The 16,436-nt window shown below is 44.8% G+C and overlaps 1 long non-coding RNA gene across 2 annotated transcripts in view; it reads right to left on the minus strand.

Moving 5' to 3' along the window:
- Positions 1-16,436, minus strand: part of LOC107501903 — a 570,942-nt gene that overhangs the window by 506,556 nt on the left and 47,950 nt on the right. The gene's annotated exons all lie outside the window — the stretch shown is intronic.

Below are 16,436 nucleotides of genomic sequence, written 5' to 3' on the forward strand. Positions count from 1 at the left end.
TTTCGATGCTCGGAACGCTGGTGAGCCAAAGAGACTAGCTCCCACCTCCGTGGATCTTATGTTCTTCGACCACCTCTGGGGAGCCTTGGGCGCCATGCCTGTCATCAGGACAAAGTGCACCCCTCTGTCCTTGAGTCTCCTGTGGTACCATGTCACTCTCTTCAAACAGCCGTTTTCATGCTGTATTTTTATTATGTGCAGTGTCTCTTTCCCTGTCTAAACCTGGATCTCTTCAAGGACAGGTACTAAGATTAGTTTTCTCCTTATTCTCTGTCCCTATCATAAAATGTTATGTAATAAGCACTCAATCCTTGCCTTCAACATCTAATTTGTTTATCTTAATTCCAACTCTCCCTGCTGTGATGAGACTGTCCTCAGCCCTTCCCATCACCCTGGGTTCCCTCGCCTGCTGAGAACATCAGTATGAAGTAGACAACAACAGGTTAATAACAACTTTATGCTATTAGAAGCATACAGCGCTCCATAGTTTGCATAGCAAATTTACATGTGTGATTTTGTGCCAATGTCTTAATGCAAAGAAAGGACAATTGTACTGAGAGAAAAATTTAAGACTCAATGGGGACAGGAAGCTGCCCTTCAGCCAGGGACAAAGCTAAAAAGGAAGAGAGACATGTGGATAGTTATAGGTTACCGAAGAGTCACCTCTCCTCCCTCTGGTTGATTCTCATGGTAGCTTGTTTGCTCAGAGGACATGAGCATTGTGTGGTCTGCGCCTTCTCAGAAAGTAGAAATTTAAATTATCATGACTACTGTACATAAGGCCGGCTATGAATGCAGATCGCGGTTGGTGGAGACAAAGGCGACAACTGATGATGTCAAAGGTTTAGCAGAGGAGAAAAGGTGCGATGCTAAACCCACACAGAGGGCCCATTTCAGTCTCATGTTCCCTCGCAGAAAAAGAGAAAATATCAGTGGCCAAGGCTGAGAAAACGAAGTGGAGAGTTGGGTTATCGAAGAATTTTCAAAGTCACAATTGGCCCTCATAGTATGGACTGTGTGGCTTATGTAGAATCCTTGTTAAACTCTTGGTTATTTCATTAAAATATATGTTGTGTTCTTTGTTTTGGATCATTCCAACAGTGCTGATGAGGAGGTATTATGTTCCTACGGAATAGTCTACGTATCATGTAACTTGGAAACTTTGGTGAATGATGGCAGAGAATGACAGAGATGCTAAATGCATAACTACCCTATGAGAGAGGTATTAATTGCCCCCACTTAAAAATGGGAAGAGTCAAACTTGAAGGTGAGAGTATGTTGCCCAAGAGCACACAACTTGTAAGAGACAATCTCAATAAACCTAGGATGACTAAATTCGAACTTCACCTTCGCCACAGCCCCAGAGTAACCTTCACCAACTCTTGTGTTCAACAAACATTTATTAAGAGATGGCTTTTGTGGAAATTTGAGCTTGGGGAGCATAGAAGAAAAGGAGACCCATGGATATCCCTTCCTCCCTTCCTTCCTTCCTTCCTTCCTTCCTAATAATCAATTAATGCATCCAGAACATTAACTTACACCTTCTTCATAGATTAAACTCTCAGGCATGGTCATTCCCAGACAGAAAAGATTGATATGATACATCCAAAAAAATAAAAAATAAAAGGCTTCAATTGGCTGTCAGAACTTTAATTAAAACACATATAGGTCAACCTCACTGTAGCGAATCGAGCCACTATTACTGTGGCAGGATGAGCGTTCACTGGAGGACTCTCGACTCTCCCCGGAACTAACGTGTGATGTCGTAGCCACTGATGTTTTACTTTGGAAAATTTTCCCTGGCTCTTGGGAACTGGAACTTGTTCTGGGTGACCTGGCAGCAATGTTACTTTTTTTTTCCTTTTATGAAAGCAGAAGACCATTTCCTAAGCCCATCCATATTTTATCTTCATCGCCCTGACTCAGAACCAAACCGAAGTTGTGTAGGATTGTTGAGAAGATAGAAGTTTCTGAAGGCGTAAGAGGGAGGGATGGGGAGTTGAGCAGAAAAAAAAAAGTAAAATGTAAAAGAAAAAGAGAAAAGCCAGAAAAAGGAAATGAAGAAGAAATGAGAGAGAGAACTAAGAAAGATGGATCAAATGTTTTTTTATAAGACTGTTATGAAATACTCATTTAAATTATAATTTCAAGTAAAAATATGTATTGTTAATTAATTGAAAAAAATAAGTCATTCATCTAATTCACTGAACAATATTGCCTCAAGGTAATGACTTAATGGGTCATTTTCCTGTTTCTTTATGATTTCAAAATTTTCTAAATTGAGATTATTTTTTTTAATCTGAATAAAAATAGCAAAAAGTACAAGAGTGGTTCAGTTTGGGGGAAAACCCTACTCAAATCCAACTCCTTCTGACACCTCCAAAACCAACATCCTAGTCCACTGATTCTCAACTGGGGGAGATTTTGTGCCCAGGCGACAGTGGACAATGTCTGGAGATATTTGGATTTTCACAAGGGGTGGGGGAGGGTTGGCCAGGGATTCTGTTAAACACCCTGTAGTGCACAGGACAGTCCCAGTAACGGAGAGTTAATCAACCCCCAATGTCAGTGGTGCTGAGGTTGACAAACCCTGTTCTAGGTCAGGTGACCATCACCCCTCACCTGCATTATCGTAGGAGCCTCCTGTCTGATTATCCTCTTCCATGTTTCTTCCCTTTAGTCTATTCATCACACAGCGGCCAGAGGAGGCCAGGTAACGCCACCGCTTTGTTCAGACACCTCCCATGTCCCCCACCACACTGAGAACACAACGCAGAGCCCTTTAACGTGGTCGCGTCTCTGGCCGCATCACCCATCACTGATCCCTGGCCCCTTGCTGAAGAGCCCCAGCCACGCTGGCCACCTTGCTGTGTCCCGGACGTGCCAAACACGCACCCACTCGGGAGGCGGTGCTTGCTGCTCTTTCTCCTAGAGCTGCGTGAGGCTTAATCTTATTTCATGCAGCCCTCTGCTCAAATACCACTTCATCCTAAAGGCCTTTCTGGGCCCCCTATCTAAAGTATCACTCATTCCTTGTCCCATTATTCTGCCTTATTTGTCTTCATATGTTTTGGTAGCATGCCTCCACATATACATATAAACACACACACACACACACACACACACACACACACTAGCCTCACAGAGTCTGGATTGCTACGGCACACCTAACTCAAGAAAACTCTCATTAAACCAGGCCTTTCCGTGTGTGTAACGGAGCAGGAAACGACCTCATCTCTCTGCCTCCGCCCTCTGCACCTGTAACTGTAAACACGTCTTCCCCTCTTTGCCTCCGTGGATAATTTACTTCATCAACGTTGGCCTCGGCTTTCTTGTCTGCACACTGGGAGCCATCATGCCTCCCTTGCGATGTTGTCCCGAGGCCGAAATCAAATATCGTGAGTGAAAGTGCTTAACGCAGGGTCTGGCACATAGTAGGGGCTCTAAGTTCATGCAGCCCCAGGTTCCCTGGACCTGTCCTGTGCCTGGGCACAGATGGGATCGTGGGGCAGTAATGACGCATTTCTCACCCGACCGCCTTCCTCACTCACACCACACTTCAGCTCCACTCGGAACGTCACCATGTACGACGGAAGACCCCAGCAGGCGCCTGCCGCTGCTCGTGACCAACCTGTCTGACATCGCTGCTCTCGGTGGCCCTGGGCTCTCCCACGCTCGCCGACACCCTCATCCGGGCCTGGCGTGGAGCCAGCAGAGGCGGCATCACCTGCTGCGAGTGCCCCGGGGCAGTGGTGACGCCCGCGGCAAAGGTGCTGCTTCCAAATGCTCCCGAGGCTGCCAGGATTCGAGGCGCCGGAGGAAGGTGTGTTCCACGCACAGGTAGATCGCCAGGCACCAAAAAAAAAAAATTCCTCCGCCCTACTCTGCTCACATTTCCTGCCACTTACAGCTGGGAGCTTCAGACGGGTTATTTTAAATCTCATTTTCTTAACTGTAAAACGAGGGTGAGAAATACCTACTCCACTGAGCAGAAATGAAGAATACATGGGAAAAGACACACGAGTGGGTCAGGAATGCTCACGCCCAGGCAGAGCCCTCCTGGAGTTACACACTGGGAGCTGGACATTCACTAAGGGTCCTGCACAGCAGGTCCCGAGCTCCGGTTTGGACCCCTCAGCGTCTGGGTGCTATGGGCTGAATGTTTGCATCCCCAAGAAAAATCACACGTTGAAGCCTAATCTCCAAAGTGACCGTCTTTGGAGGTGGGTTCTTTGGAAAGTGGAGCCCTCAGGAGAGTGATTGACACCCTTGTAAAAAGACACAGGATGCTCTCTCTCTGGCCGTGCGAGGATACAGCCAGACGGCAAGAAGGTGGCCACATGGACACCGAGAAGAACGCTCTCACCAGAGCCCCTCCACTGGCACTGACCTTGGCCTTCCCGGCCTCCAGACCATAAGAAACAAGTGTCTGTTGTTTAAGCACCCAGTCGATGGTTCTCCGTTACAGCAGCCCGAGCTAAGACGGGGTATTTCCGTGGGACTTGAGGTTGGAGTAGGGACAGATTTCTGCAATGGGCACCTGGGCACCGTGATGTCTTCTCATCCTAGATCTCTCAGAAACAAGCAAGGACAATTCATACACACACACACACACACACCCCTTCCTCCCTTAGTCTACGAAAAGAACAAAGAAAGAAAAGAGTCTAAAATGAACCAAACAAACGAAGCAAACATCATGCTGATTGTTTCGTGCCATCTGCACATTGGACATGCCCAGAATTTCTGATTCTCTGTTCAGGCTCAGGGGCGCCTGTTGCAAAATGATCGTCTTTCTCACTCACTGCGACTGGGACCATCGTGCCAGGCCAGGCAGCTCCTTCCTGGCTCTCTGAAGTAGTTACACATGATAATCAACCTGGATCCCCATCCCACACCAACTGTGAGTGCTCCAGCCCCTCACCCAACTGTGAATGCTCCAGGTTGCTGAACACCTGTCCTGTACTCTTGAGATGTAAAGCCAGCACAGAGTCACACAGACACGAAGCAGCCGGTTAGCTGCCCAGGGTGGGAGGGACGGCAGCCCAGATCCCACTGAGAACTTGATGTCATGATGCAATAACTGTATCATAATGATAGCATCAAGTACGGTGTTGTCGTTACCAATTAGAGATAAGAAACCAAGGCACCATAGAGTTACACGGCCACTGTCAAACAAGTAGAAATAGAGCGAGGCGCAAATATGGAGCCCAAAGCCCACGCGTTACCTCTTAGAGAGAAGTAAATAGTCTAGAGAGAGAACAAAAGGGGTCCATGTAGTTGGCTGGGAATATGGTCACATTTTCATTCGCATTCATTGCTAACTGAAATTTAGCATTTCCTTCAAGTTTGAATGTAAGCAGCAAAGCACACAATATTATCAGTAACTGTAACCATCATCAGTGAAAATCACAAGTATTTTCATATCACATTACAATGTTGCAAATATCACAAAATGTCATTCATACACATTAGCACTTTGAAATTATGGTTGTGATTAAACTTGCTGCTAGATCTTATTATTTGATGTGTTTAATAAAGAAGTCCACATATTACTATAACACGAATGCTTTTTTAATATTTTGATGACTGTATTTAAATGTAATTGGTTTTATTTTTAACTTCATAATGCATATGGAATAATACTATACATATTGTAATATATATTATGATACATATTTCACATTTATTATTATAGATATTATTGGCTACCTTTAAAAAATAATATTCTCAAAAGAGGTTCATAGGCTTTGCTTGATTGGCAAAAAGATCCATGGAATAAAAATGGCTTAGAACCTCTGAAGTACAGAGTTTCTGCAGGAAAGACAGCTGGGTAAAGACACATTCACTGAGGAGGAAAACACAGAGAAACTGGGCCATATGAGGCCAGAGGCGCGCGTTTGCATGAAGGCAGCAGCAAAGAATGACAGGCTTCTGTGGGTTGGTAGTAATGACTATCCTCAAATTCTTAAATAATATTCTGGTATGAAGAGAATATAAAATGTTTTCTTGTTGGACCCAAGCCCGGGTGGTATAGGCTAGTCACTGCCCTGTCGGCGATCGGCAGCTCCTGGTCAGAACTCTAAATGGACCACTGGCAAAGATTCTCAACCTCCATCCCATTTTAATCCCCAGGTGGCATTTGGGCTTTCTGTTCCCTCCTGTATCTGTGACCAGCCTAGCTAAATTACTAGCTTTTAAAAATTTATTCAATAGATTTCAGTTAGAATCTTAATGCTTCAGAATTGCTTGATGTTTTAACGTCCTCCGAAATCATTAGCATCTTAACTGAGGTCCCCAAGAGCCTTAAAGCAAGGGTCAAAGTCTCAAATACTGCGGGCTAAGCAGGTGATGTGAGTGAGGATGAAACCAGTTGGCTCGGGGTCCTTTCCACACATTGCAAGGCACTCTGGGGTTGGCCAAAGTCCTTGCTTTGTTCCCCTCGTTCTCTTCTAGACACTGAGTCCGTGTGCTCCCATACTGGAGAGACGACCAGTGTTCCCTGAGCTTCCGATCTTCCAATAGAAACCAGAATTCCAGAACTTTATATAGTATCTTCTGATTCATAAATGTGGTGAACCAAATTCAGCCAGCACTTGAGCTGGCAACCGCTGCCTCAATAATGCATGTATTACGAGGACATTTCTAACACTGGGGGTGGGTTACTTTGATGGTGGCTTCCTCTGATCCCCTTTGGGTACGTCTGAATGGCGTTTGACAAAGGTCTTTCTTATGCACAATAATATTGCTCTCAAAGAGTTGGGGCAAGTGTTACAGGCTCCATTCTACATTTTAAAAACTGAGGCTCAGAGAGGTTACCTGATAAGTCCAGCATCGCAGAGCTTGAGGGAAGCTCAGCTGATCCACATGTCAGGTCCCAGATGGTGTTATTACCTGAAACACCCTGGGAGGTCAATTACAAAGCCTGCCCTGGCTCGAGCTGGCCATTCTGGCCTCCGACTCTCACTAAGACACATTTAAATAGCTTTAAACAGAAGCTTGGCAGCATCCAATTTTGGCATCTAGTGCGACTGCTTCGATGGCCTCTAGTATTTTATGTTCTAATCAATTGGTTTCATGCTTTTTAAATGTTCATATATTTCCTGGCTTGCAGTGAGCTAAAAGGTATCGTGGAACCACTTTGATTTTTCCATTTTTTCACAGATTTTAACAGGTTGATCACATCGGCAGGGCGCTGTGGGTCCCTCCCCACCTACTCCTTCACGGAAATGTTACCACCACTCGCTGGCTTCTCTGGAAATAGCCGCTTGCCTTAGTGATAAATCTTAGGTTCCCTGGGTAACCCCTGATGCTTTTCCCATTTTCCCATCAAATTCCACTGTCCAAATTTGGAGTCCCGACTTGACCACAAGCAGATACAATATCGCTTTGTGGGATTTTCCCAGCTTTTCCGCGCATTATGCTTGCAAAGCTTGTCCCACCAGCTGCGTCTGAGCCAGCCCTCCAAAAAAGGCAATTGTGCTCCTCCACAGACTCACGAAGCAGGCGCCGCTGCCCGCCCCGCTCTGCAAACGGCCTTTTCAGGACTCCGGGGCTGCTTCCAGCCCTTCCTGCCCGTGCCGCCGGTTAATGATATGGGCCCCTCAAAAGGCTCAGAATTCTTTAAAAGACCTAAGAAAAGAAGGAGGAAAATAATGCATACTTTTCTTCTCTCATTTTCTGGGGCTCCATTTTCACTTTCTTCATCGCCAAGACCCTCTCGTTCTTTCATTTGTTTAATAAATGTGCGTTTGTCAATTCCCAGCCACGTCCCACACATTTATGCTAGAGGCCGGAGAGAACAAATTAAACAAAACGGGCTGTTATTTCTGCAGGGACTCATCAAACAAGAAGCAGAACAGGTATGGGACAGCAGTAGCAACAATACCTGTCCAGAGTCCCTTATCCCAAATCCTTGAGGCCAGAGTTTTAGAATTCAGAAAGTTTCATACCTTAGAGACACGATATGATGTATAGACACTGTATATTTCGCAGGACCTCATTATCAAATCTAACTTGTATAAAACCTACAAGTAACCTCTGATCAGTGTGGGTCAGATTTTGTCCTCAAATTCATTTTGGCACCAAACCTTGAATTTCAGAGGTTTCTGAGTTTAAGAATTGCAAGTACAGGACTGAAAAACTCTAATAGTTGGTATTTACTGAGTGTCTACTACATCCCAAGACACTGTCTTAGCTCCTTTTAACCCTCCAAACAGCCCTTCAAAGTAAACTATTGTTCTGATCACTACAGAACACCCTGTCTGATAAACTTTCCCACAGGCCATCTTAAGTGACCCTATGGCACTGCTGTAGGATTCTGCTCTGTCTATTTTAAGGAAAGGAAGCTGAGGTTCATGGAGGTTACGTAAGTCTCAGGAGGTCGTGGAACAAGTAAGTGGCAGGCCTGCGACCCTCATCTGTCGGTTCCAGAAGCTGCGACGTTTCCATGATGTAAAAACTCTGCCTTCCTGGGAAGCCGCTTCGATTCCACTTCCTGCCCTTTCCCTTCCAGCTCCCAAGCCCTCCCTGATTCCCCCAAGAAGCCTCCACAGCACGAAGATGATCAAGTCCTACCCTCCAAGTTTGTTCCAAGTGACACACCCCTATCGACGCTCTGGGTTTTCTCTCTGAGCCTCGTTGCAAAATGTTTTGGAATCGGACCAGTCTAGGGTTGAATGCCATTTCTAACATGAGCTTAGGAAAGTTACTTAATTTCTTGTTTTCTCATCCTTCAAACGGAAAAAAAAAAAAAAAAAAAAAAAAAGTCCATATTTAAATTAGATTACTCTGGTGATAAAATGAGCTAATTTGTACAAAGTGCCAAATAGGATGCCTAGACAATAGTAAAGGGTAGCTATTACTATTGATTATTGTTACAGTATTGCAAAGTTATTGTTTGAATACATTCAATGTTTTAGGCAGCATACAAAGTAAGTTTGATGTAGCAGCATAGAGAAATCTATTCTACCCGCAGTACCTGGCAAGCACACAGTCCTTTCTGAAGAATGCTGATCATCTTATCAGCAATGCTATGAACCAAACTGGCCCCAAAATAGGCTCTTGGCCCATGAACAGTCATCTATAGTGGCTTCTGGTTTCTGAGTTCTCTTGGTGCAAAGCACTTGCCCCAAAGGGATACTAACGATTTACTGAACCCATGAGAAAGTCTTTCTAAAGAAAGTCTGGGTGTGAGATATGTAAAAGCAAGAGCAGCTGATCATGGGACCTGAAACCAAAGGACAGACTTCCGAGGAAGCTGAACTTGTGAGGCAACCGAGCCGGGATCTGTAAGGGGGCAGAGGGCAGACACGGGGCCATGGAAGCAGCGAGGCGTGCGTGTGCAGCAGCAGACACACGCGGGCAGAGAGGGCACGGCAGCCGAGTCGCCGAAACGCCTGGAGCACGGGTTTGAACCAGCAGCCCCCGAACTCGAGTTTAGGCTCTTGACCTCCACAGTGGGGGCCAGAGATCCCCATGCCTCTGGGGGCCAGTTCAGTAACAGAAAGGAGGGGTGGGTGCCTCAGGAGGCCTGCTTCCAAGTGGCTATGTGCAGCCCTTCCAAAGGGGGCAGCTGCTAATGCATTTTGGACAAATGGGATTATGTGGGAACGTGAGCCAAAGACATCAGGTCTTCTGACTTTCTGAGAGAAGCAGAAATCCAGACACCCATGGGACAGTTACAGTGCTTTAATGCTGAAAACTCGTTCGGCTTTTTTAAGGGCTGTGCAGGCAAAAATACATGCGTGTGAGTGCGCGTGCGCGCACACACACGTACACACACGCACACGTTTTGGTCAGATTTAGTCTCTAGGCCTCCAGTTCGAGAATATTCCCTTATACTCTCAGTTGTAAGAGGAGGATAACTTTTAGTGCAATGTCCAAACTCTGTCCTCTACCCGATGGGGAAAAAAAGGAGACCGATGTGCCATTAAGGGCAATTTCTGGAGGCGGAATTCAAAGGGAGCACCTCGTCGCATGATCCAAACCATTTCGTAACACCGAAAGGAGGGGAGGCATCTGTTTCTGGTCAAGATGGAGCAACAGGGACCAGATTTACCCTCCCGCCTGAAACACTTAAAACGCCAGCACGTGAAACAGCCATTTCTCCAGACGTTGAATGTAAGACACTGAATAAAGGACAGTGATCTGTGAGAGCGGAGGAGCGATGAGGCCAGCCCAACGACCGACCGCCCAGGGCTCCCTGCCCGGAGGGCGTCCCCAGGCCCCGGCACAGTGGGGAGGAGCCCAGCGGAGCCCCGGGGTCTCGCCGAGTCAAGGCGACGTCGCTGAGGATGTGGGGAAACCAAACGGCCGCAGTGTGGAGGGACAGTCCTGGGGCGAGGACTGCTGCAGGGCCCCCCGAGTCCTGGGCTGAGACCAATGAGCACGTGGGTGTGAGGAGAACACCGGAGGTGGGCGGAAGAGGAGCCGAGGAGTCACTCCCCGTGGCCGACTTGAGGCCAGAAACCAAACCATTCTTTCTCCCAGCAGCCAGAGTGGGAAAATCTTCTATTTCATATTTCATTGGGTAAAATATTTGGAATATTTTTGCCTCAGTAATGAGAAAAAATAGCCACTAGATGAAATGTTGCTCTATCTTGCTTAACAAAGCTCAAAAACAAAACCCAAAAGGATCAAGCAACTTGTTAAATGTTGACAAGTGTGTAAGTATTACCACAGTCAAGACAATGATCATAACCATCACCCCCAAAAGTCTTCTCATGCCCCTTTCCCAACCCCTCCATTCCTACCCTCTCTGTACCCCACTCCTGTCCACAGTCCCCAGGCAAATAATGACTTGGTTTCTTCTTATTACAGACTGATTTGAGTTTTTTTCAGAATTTTGTATACATGAGATCAAACAGCGTATATTTTTTATCTGCTTCTTTCTTCAGCCTTGATTTTGAGATTCACCTCATCCTAAATCCATTATTTCCTTTTAAGGATAGGGCTTCTCTCCGATACGCTTAACCTCAATCCCTCTGCCATTCCAGAAGATACACACTGCATTCTGACGAGGAATAAGGCAACTTTCTCTAATTGATGCTCCTCCCTTGACGCACTTCAACTTTCCTTATCTATTCCAAGGTGTTATGAACTGAATGTTTCTGTCCTCCCAAAATCCGTATGTGGAAGCCCTAAACCCAACATGATGGTATTTGCAGGTGGAGCCTTTGGGAGGCAATTCCGTGTAGATGAGGTCACCAAGGTGGAGCCCCCATGTTGGGATTAGTGCCCTTATAAGAAGAGGAAGAGAGACCAAGGCGCATTCTCTCTCTCTCTCTCTCTCTCTCTCTCTCTCTCTCTCTCTCTCTCTCTCTCCCCCTCCCCCCCACTCCTCCATGTGTGGTAACATGGTAACAGTGAGAAGGTGGCCATCTGTAACCAGGAAAAAGGAGTCGCCTTGATCTTGGACTTCCAAGCCTCCAGAAAAGGGAGAAATAAATGTCTGTTGCTTAAGCCACTCAAGTCAGTGATATTTGGTTACAGCAGCCCAAGCAGGATAAGACACATAGGCATCTTAAACTAGATGATCTAAGCTTGAGAATAAAATAAATACAACTATTGTTGTCTAGCATGATGTTTCTTTATAGCAGACTTCTTATAAATCCAGAGACTTGATGGAATTTTTAAAATCAGAAATTTAATCAATTCCCATTTCGAAATAACCAGTTATTTTCCATATTCATTTATTCCTCATATGTATGTATTCTGCTCTGTATAAAGTCATTAAGCACTTTGCAAAGATAAGAAAAATTGCTTTTGACCTTTGGGGAATGCAATTTAGGCTTTATTGTTTGGAAAGCTCCAGGTATATAATGATTATACAGTAATAAATTGTGTAATTGCATTTAATCTGCGCCCGGAGGCTAGGAAGCCCTACAATACAGTGCCTTCCAAGTAGAAGACTGTGTGATGCTGAGAGCAGGGACCAACCAGCGTGAGGACACCTATCTGGGCAGCAGTCATTTTTCCAGAGGTCGAAACAGTGCAAAGGCATCAGTTTGGGCCCACTTTCAATCATCACTATTCAAATGATGTGGGAGACCAGGACGAGTTATTAGAAGTGGGAAAACAAGTCCCAGGATAGAGAATCAAAGGTTTCTGAGCTGTGCCGTTTAGCCAGAAGAAGGCCAAGGGCAAGTATGGGAATGTATTTCCAAATCCAGCAAATAGAAGAGGTAGGAGAGAGTTGCAGAATTAGAGGAATGAGGTAATTAGTTGAGGTTCTAGCTTGAACCAGTTGCAGGTATGACTTTGACTGAGGGATTGATCTTTTCTGGGCTGGGAACAGGAACACCCTGATTAAGATGTGAGCAGCAGGATCAACTTACCTAGTTTAATCACAGCTCTGCCTCGACCTCTTTCCCTGTCCAACTCTTAGTTTCTTCATCTGTAATACGGGGCTAGTCGTACCAGCCCCGACATAGGGTTGTGTGAATTCAATGAGATCATACATAGAAAGCTCTATATTGACAATAATACCAATAATAATAGAACTCGACTTAGGAAAAAAACGAGGTCTCAGCAATAATTTTTGTATTTTCACGAACATCTTTCAAATGTACCATACACTACTCTATACACTGAAACAAAATGTAAGAAAAAAACGTACTATTTGGAATAAGAAAGTAGGGGGCTTGGGCCTGGCTTTACTTAGCAGCTCAAGGACCTTCAGCGAATCACAACCTGTCTCTGAGCTGCAATTTCCTGGCATAATTTAAAACTGCACATGTCACAAAGCTGTTGAGGAGATATATGTGAAAAGTGCTTTACAAACTTATTCACCCAAAAATAAATTATTGCTTTCTTTCTTGAGGTTTCGAGATTAGGAATGGGAGTTATTATGCCGTAACATGATAAAGTTTTACCCATCGGGGTAAATGCAGAAAAGTGCCATGTGTTCACGTCATGGGATTGTCATCTTCTTGGGAATTCAGACGTCCATAGCGATCGTTGCCCAGGAAGTATCCGCTAGGGAGATAAATTAATCGTGCTTTCTGAGAAGAGCGACTCTAGTCTTTTAGTTTAAAAAGAATACATGCTAATTATGAAAAATAAAAGTCATGTCTCATATGTATAAAGAAATGTCTTAGTCCCTTCAGGCTGCTGTAATAAAAATACCGTACACCTGGTGATCTAAACAGCAGAAACTTATTTCTCACAGGCCTAGAGGCTGAAAGCTCAAGATCACGGGGCCAGCGCGGTCGGGTTCTGGGGAGAACTCTCTCACTCGTTCACAGAGCACCGTCTTCTCCTTGTCCTCACGTGGCCGAGAGAGAGAAGACACGAGCTCTCTTCTTTTTCTCAAAAGGACATGAATTCCATCACAGGGGTTCATCCTCATGACCCCATCATCTCCCAAAAGCCCCATCTCCAAATATTATTACATTGAGGGTGATGGTCTCAACACATGACTTTTGAGGGGTACGTAAACACCCAGTCCACAGCAAGAAGTTAATAAAAAAGATTACCAACGTCATATCACCTAGAAATAAGCATCGCCAACACTTGAGGAAAACCAATCTAGTCATCACTCTCTTATAAACTAATAGAAAGGAATTAAAAAAAAAAATAAAGACGACAGCTCACAGATACATAGATACATTGATCGACTGTATTTTAAAAAAATGCATTCATGATATAAATGCTCTTTTGAATAAAAGTATTACATTTAATTTGATCTGACTTTAATAGAGAAATAAAAAGATTCTAAGGAAGAATGGAAGTAAATTGCACGTTTCTTATCTAAAACATCTATTAATTCATGAGAGACTTCTCTAATGCTTAAGAAATAAAAGATTACAAAATATTACTTTACGGAGCCATTTCAAATCAAACATTCAACATTAAGCTGTACCCTCGATTTCACTGAGTGCGAATTAAAATATATTGAGATACAAACTTACCTATTATATAGGCAGAATTAAAATTTGTGATAACACTGTATTAGCAGCAGTGCGAGGAACTAGGTGCTTCTAAAGTGCTGGTTACATTATAAACTGGCCACACAACTGAGAAGACATGATGCCAGTAGTTGATTCCACAAAGCCAAAATAGGCGAGTAGAAGTGGTCAGACAAGGGAGGGGGGGAGCCGATGTAGAATTATTGGGCTATCTACCCCTGAGAGCAACTGGGACTCAGTCCCACCAGAGACCCTTGAAAGCACAATACAGAATAAACCTCAGAAGTGTCTCTCTCACACCCAAAGGTGGGCGCATCGATGTACTGATGTATATATTGCCTACTGGTGGAAGGCCGACCTCAGGTGTTACATCCCTGCATTTTTCCCCTTTTTCACCTTTTCTCAGCTCTTTTGGGACTTGAGTGTGAAAGGGGATGTTGGCTACTGCTCCTTTTCGATACCCTTCGACCTAATCCTAGTTCAGGCTACAACCCTAACTTTCAACCTGACCTTAAAGCTCACACTCACCCTACACTCACATTCACTCTACCTATCCAAACCCAAACCCAAGCCCTAACCCACACCCCCAGCCCTCGCCTTAACTCCACTGTTTTCTGGACTACGGTTCACATTCCCTTGTTCACTAAATGTCACATTAGATAGTGGACGTGGTAAATGATATGTTCTAGACACCCTGCATTCTGTGGTTTTTATTCCAGCGAGCAGTTAACTGGGCTGGATTCAAATTCTGAACAGTCTTGCCTTGCAGTTTGAAGAAGCCGAGATCTCTGCTGAGGGCTTTGGGCTTCCAGGTGCAGCTTTTGCATCTGGTTCGCTGGTGCCCCCTCCCCTCAATCCATGTGTGCTTTAGCGATCTACCAAGGATTGGGGAAATGTTTATAATCAGATTTAGGCGCTCACGCCCTTCCAGGATTTCTCTCCCAGCATTCTGGCTCCTGCGCCAGCCCTGAACTCTTTCCTCCTCCTCTGCACTTTTTGCCTCCTTTTGGTTGCCCTCCAGTGCCATCAAACAGCTGTTCACCATGTACATATATTTTTGGCCCACACTGTATCCTTGTTACCCGTGAGGAGTTTAGCGCGATCAGCCTACTTCATCATTACCGGAAGCTGGAACTCTCTGGGCTCGTGTTTAACTTATTTATCATAGAAAAACCTCCAGGAGCCAGAGGTCCAGGGAAGGGGAAGCAATACATGAGGTCAGGTGTCAGAGGGGTCTGAGCCTCTTGCTTCGGCAATTTACTGCCCCTTCCCAAACTCCTCCAGCCCAGGCTCAGACCTGCCCTTTCCTTAGAACGATGGATTGCTACCGTGCACAGCCCACCTACGTCTCAGGGGATCAGGAAGAGCCAGTTCACAGTAAGTAGCTCATGTTTGTTACATCGGTCAAATGTTTACTCTCTCTCAAGACTCAACAGCAACTGGAGGGAGAACAAACATTAGCAAGCGTGAGCATGGCTTTACTCCAAAGCCGTTGATGGATCTGCTCTGATTTTTTTGGGGGGAGGTGAGCCTTCCAGAAGCTCCAGATAGCAACCTTGTTTACCATAAACACAGAGTACAGTTGGATCTTACTGAGGTATTTTAAAGTTACCAATCAGGTTATGCCTCTCCTCCTTTCCTGGGGAGGAGTAAGTGAGGGATGAAGAGAATCCAAAAGCGCTATGTTAGTGAAACTCCCTGCACATTATAGGAAATGACCACAAATGGGAAGTTATCTCCGTGACCCCCAACACAGAGCCTGACATAGAGCTGGCGCTCAATCCGTGTTAGAACACATGCGTGTACAAATGAAGGAATAAATTACTATGATCACTGTATCAAATTCGGTATTGATCTGATATAATTATTCCAGAATAAATCGCTTACTCAATTCTAATACAGTTTAGGCAATAATAAATTCTGCCCAATGAAGACTTGGGAAAGAAAAAAAAAACTGTGAAAGTATCAGCATTCACATGGCACTGGGCACTATTTATCTATTATTCATTCATTCATGCATTCATTCATCCAGGGTATGTTATGAGTCAGGCATTGTGCCAAGTGTGAAGGAGATCTATATAAATGACATTGACCTTGACTGCAAGAAGATAACAATATAGTAGACAATACATAATGGGCTCATTTTGGCCAAAAATCAGAACGGAGCTCCAAGAACAGCCTGCCTCTCCATATCTCTCTCTTGACCCAAGAGTGCTTTTCTTGACCAAAGATATCTTGATTCACTGACCTTGGCATCATCCCTCCAACATAGTTTGAAATCCAGAAGAAAACAGACAGGTGAGGAGCCCTGGACTGATCAGGAAAATGTATTTTCGGGTAACTCTTGGCGCCATAAATAATAGGAGTGCCAAACAACAAAAACCACAGAAGAAGACATCGTGGAAAATATAATTTCAGCCGCATTTTCCAAATTCAGAGACACTTTCCATGCCCCTTATGACAGTAAATAAATATGTAAATAAATAACAGAATATGTTGGTTAGACAATGTACAGTTTGAAGTTAAATG

The sequence above is a fragment of the Rousettus aegyptiacus genome, unplaced genomic scaffold (assembly GCF_014176215.1).
Source record: "Rousettus aegyptiacus isolate mRouAeg1 unplaced genomic scaffold, mRouAeg1.p scaffold_m13_p_15, whole genome shotgun sequence".
NCBI classification, from domain to species: Eukaryota; Metazoa; Chordata; class Mammalia; order Chiroptera; family Pteropodidae; genus Rousettus; species Rousettus aegyptiacus.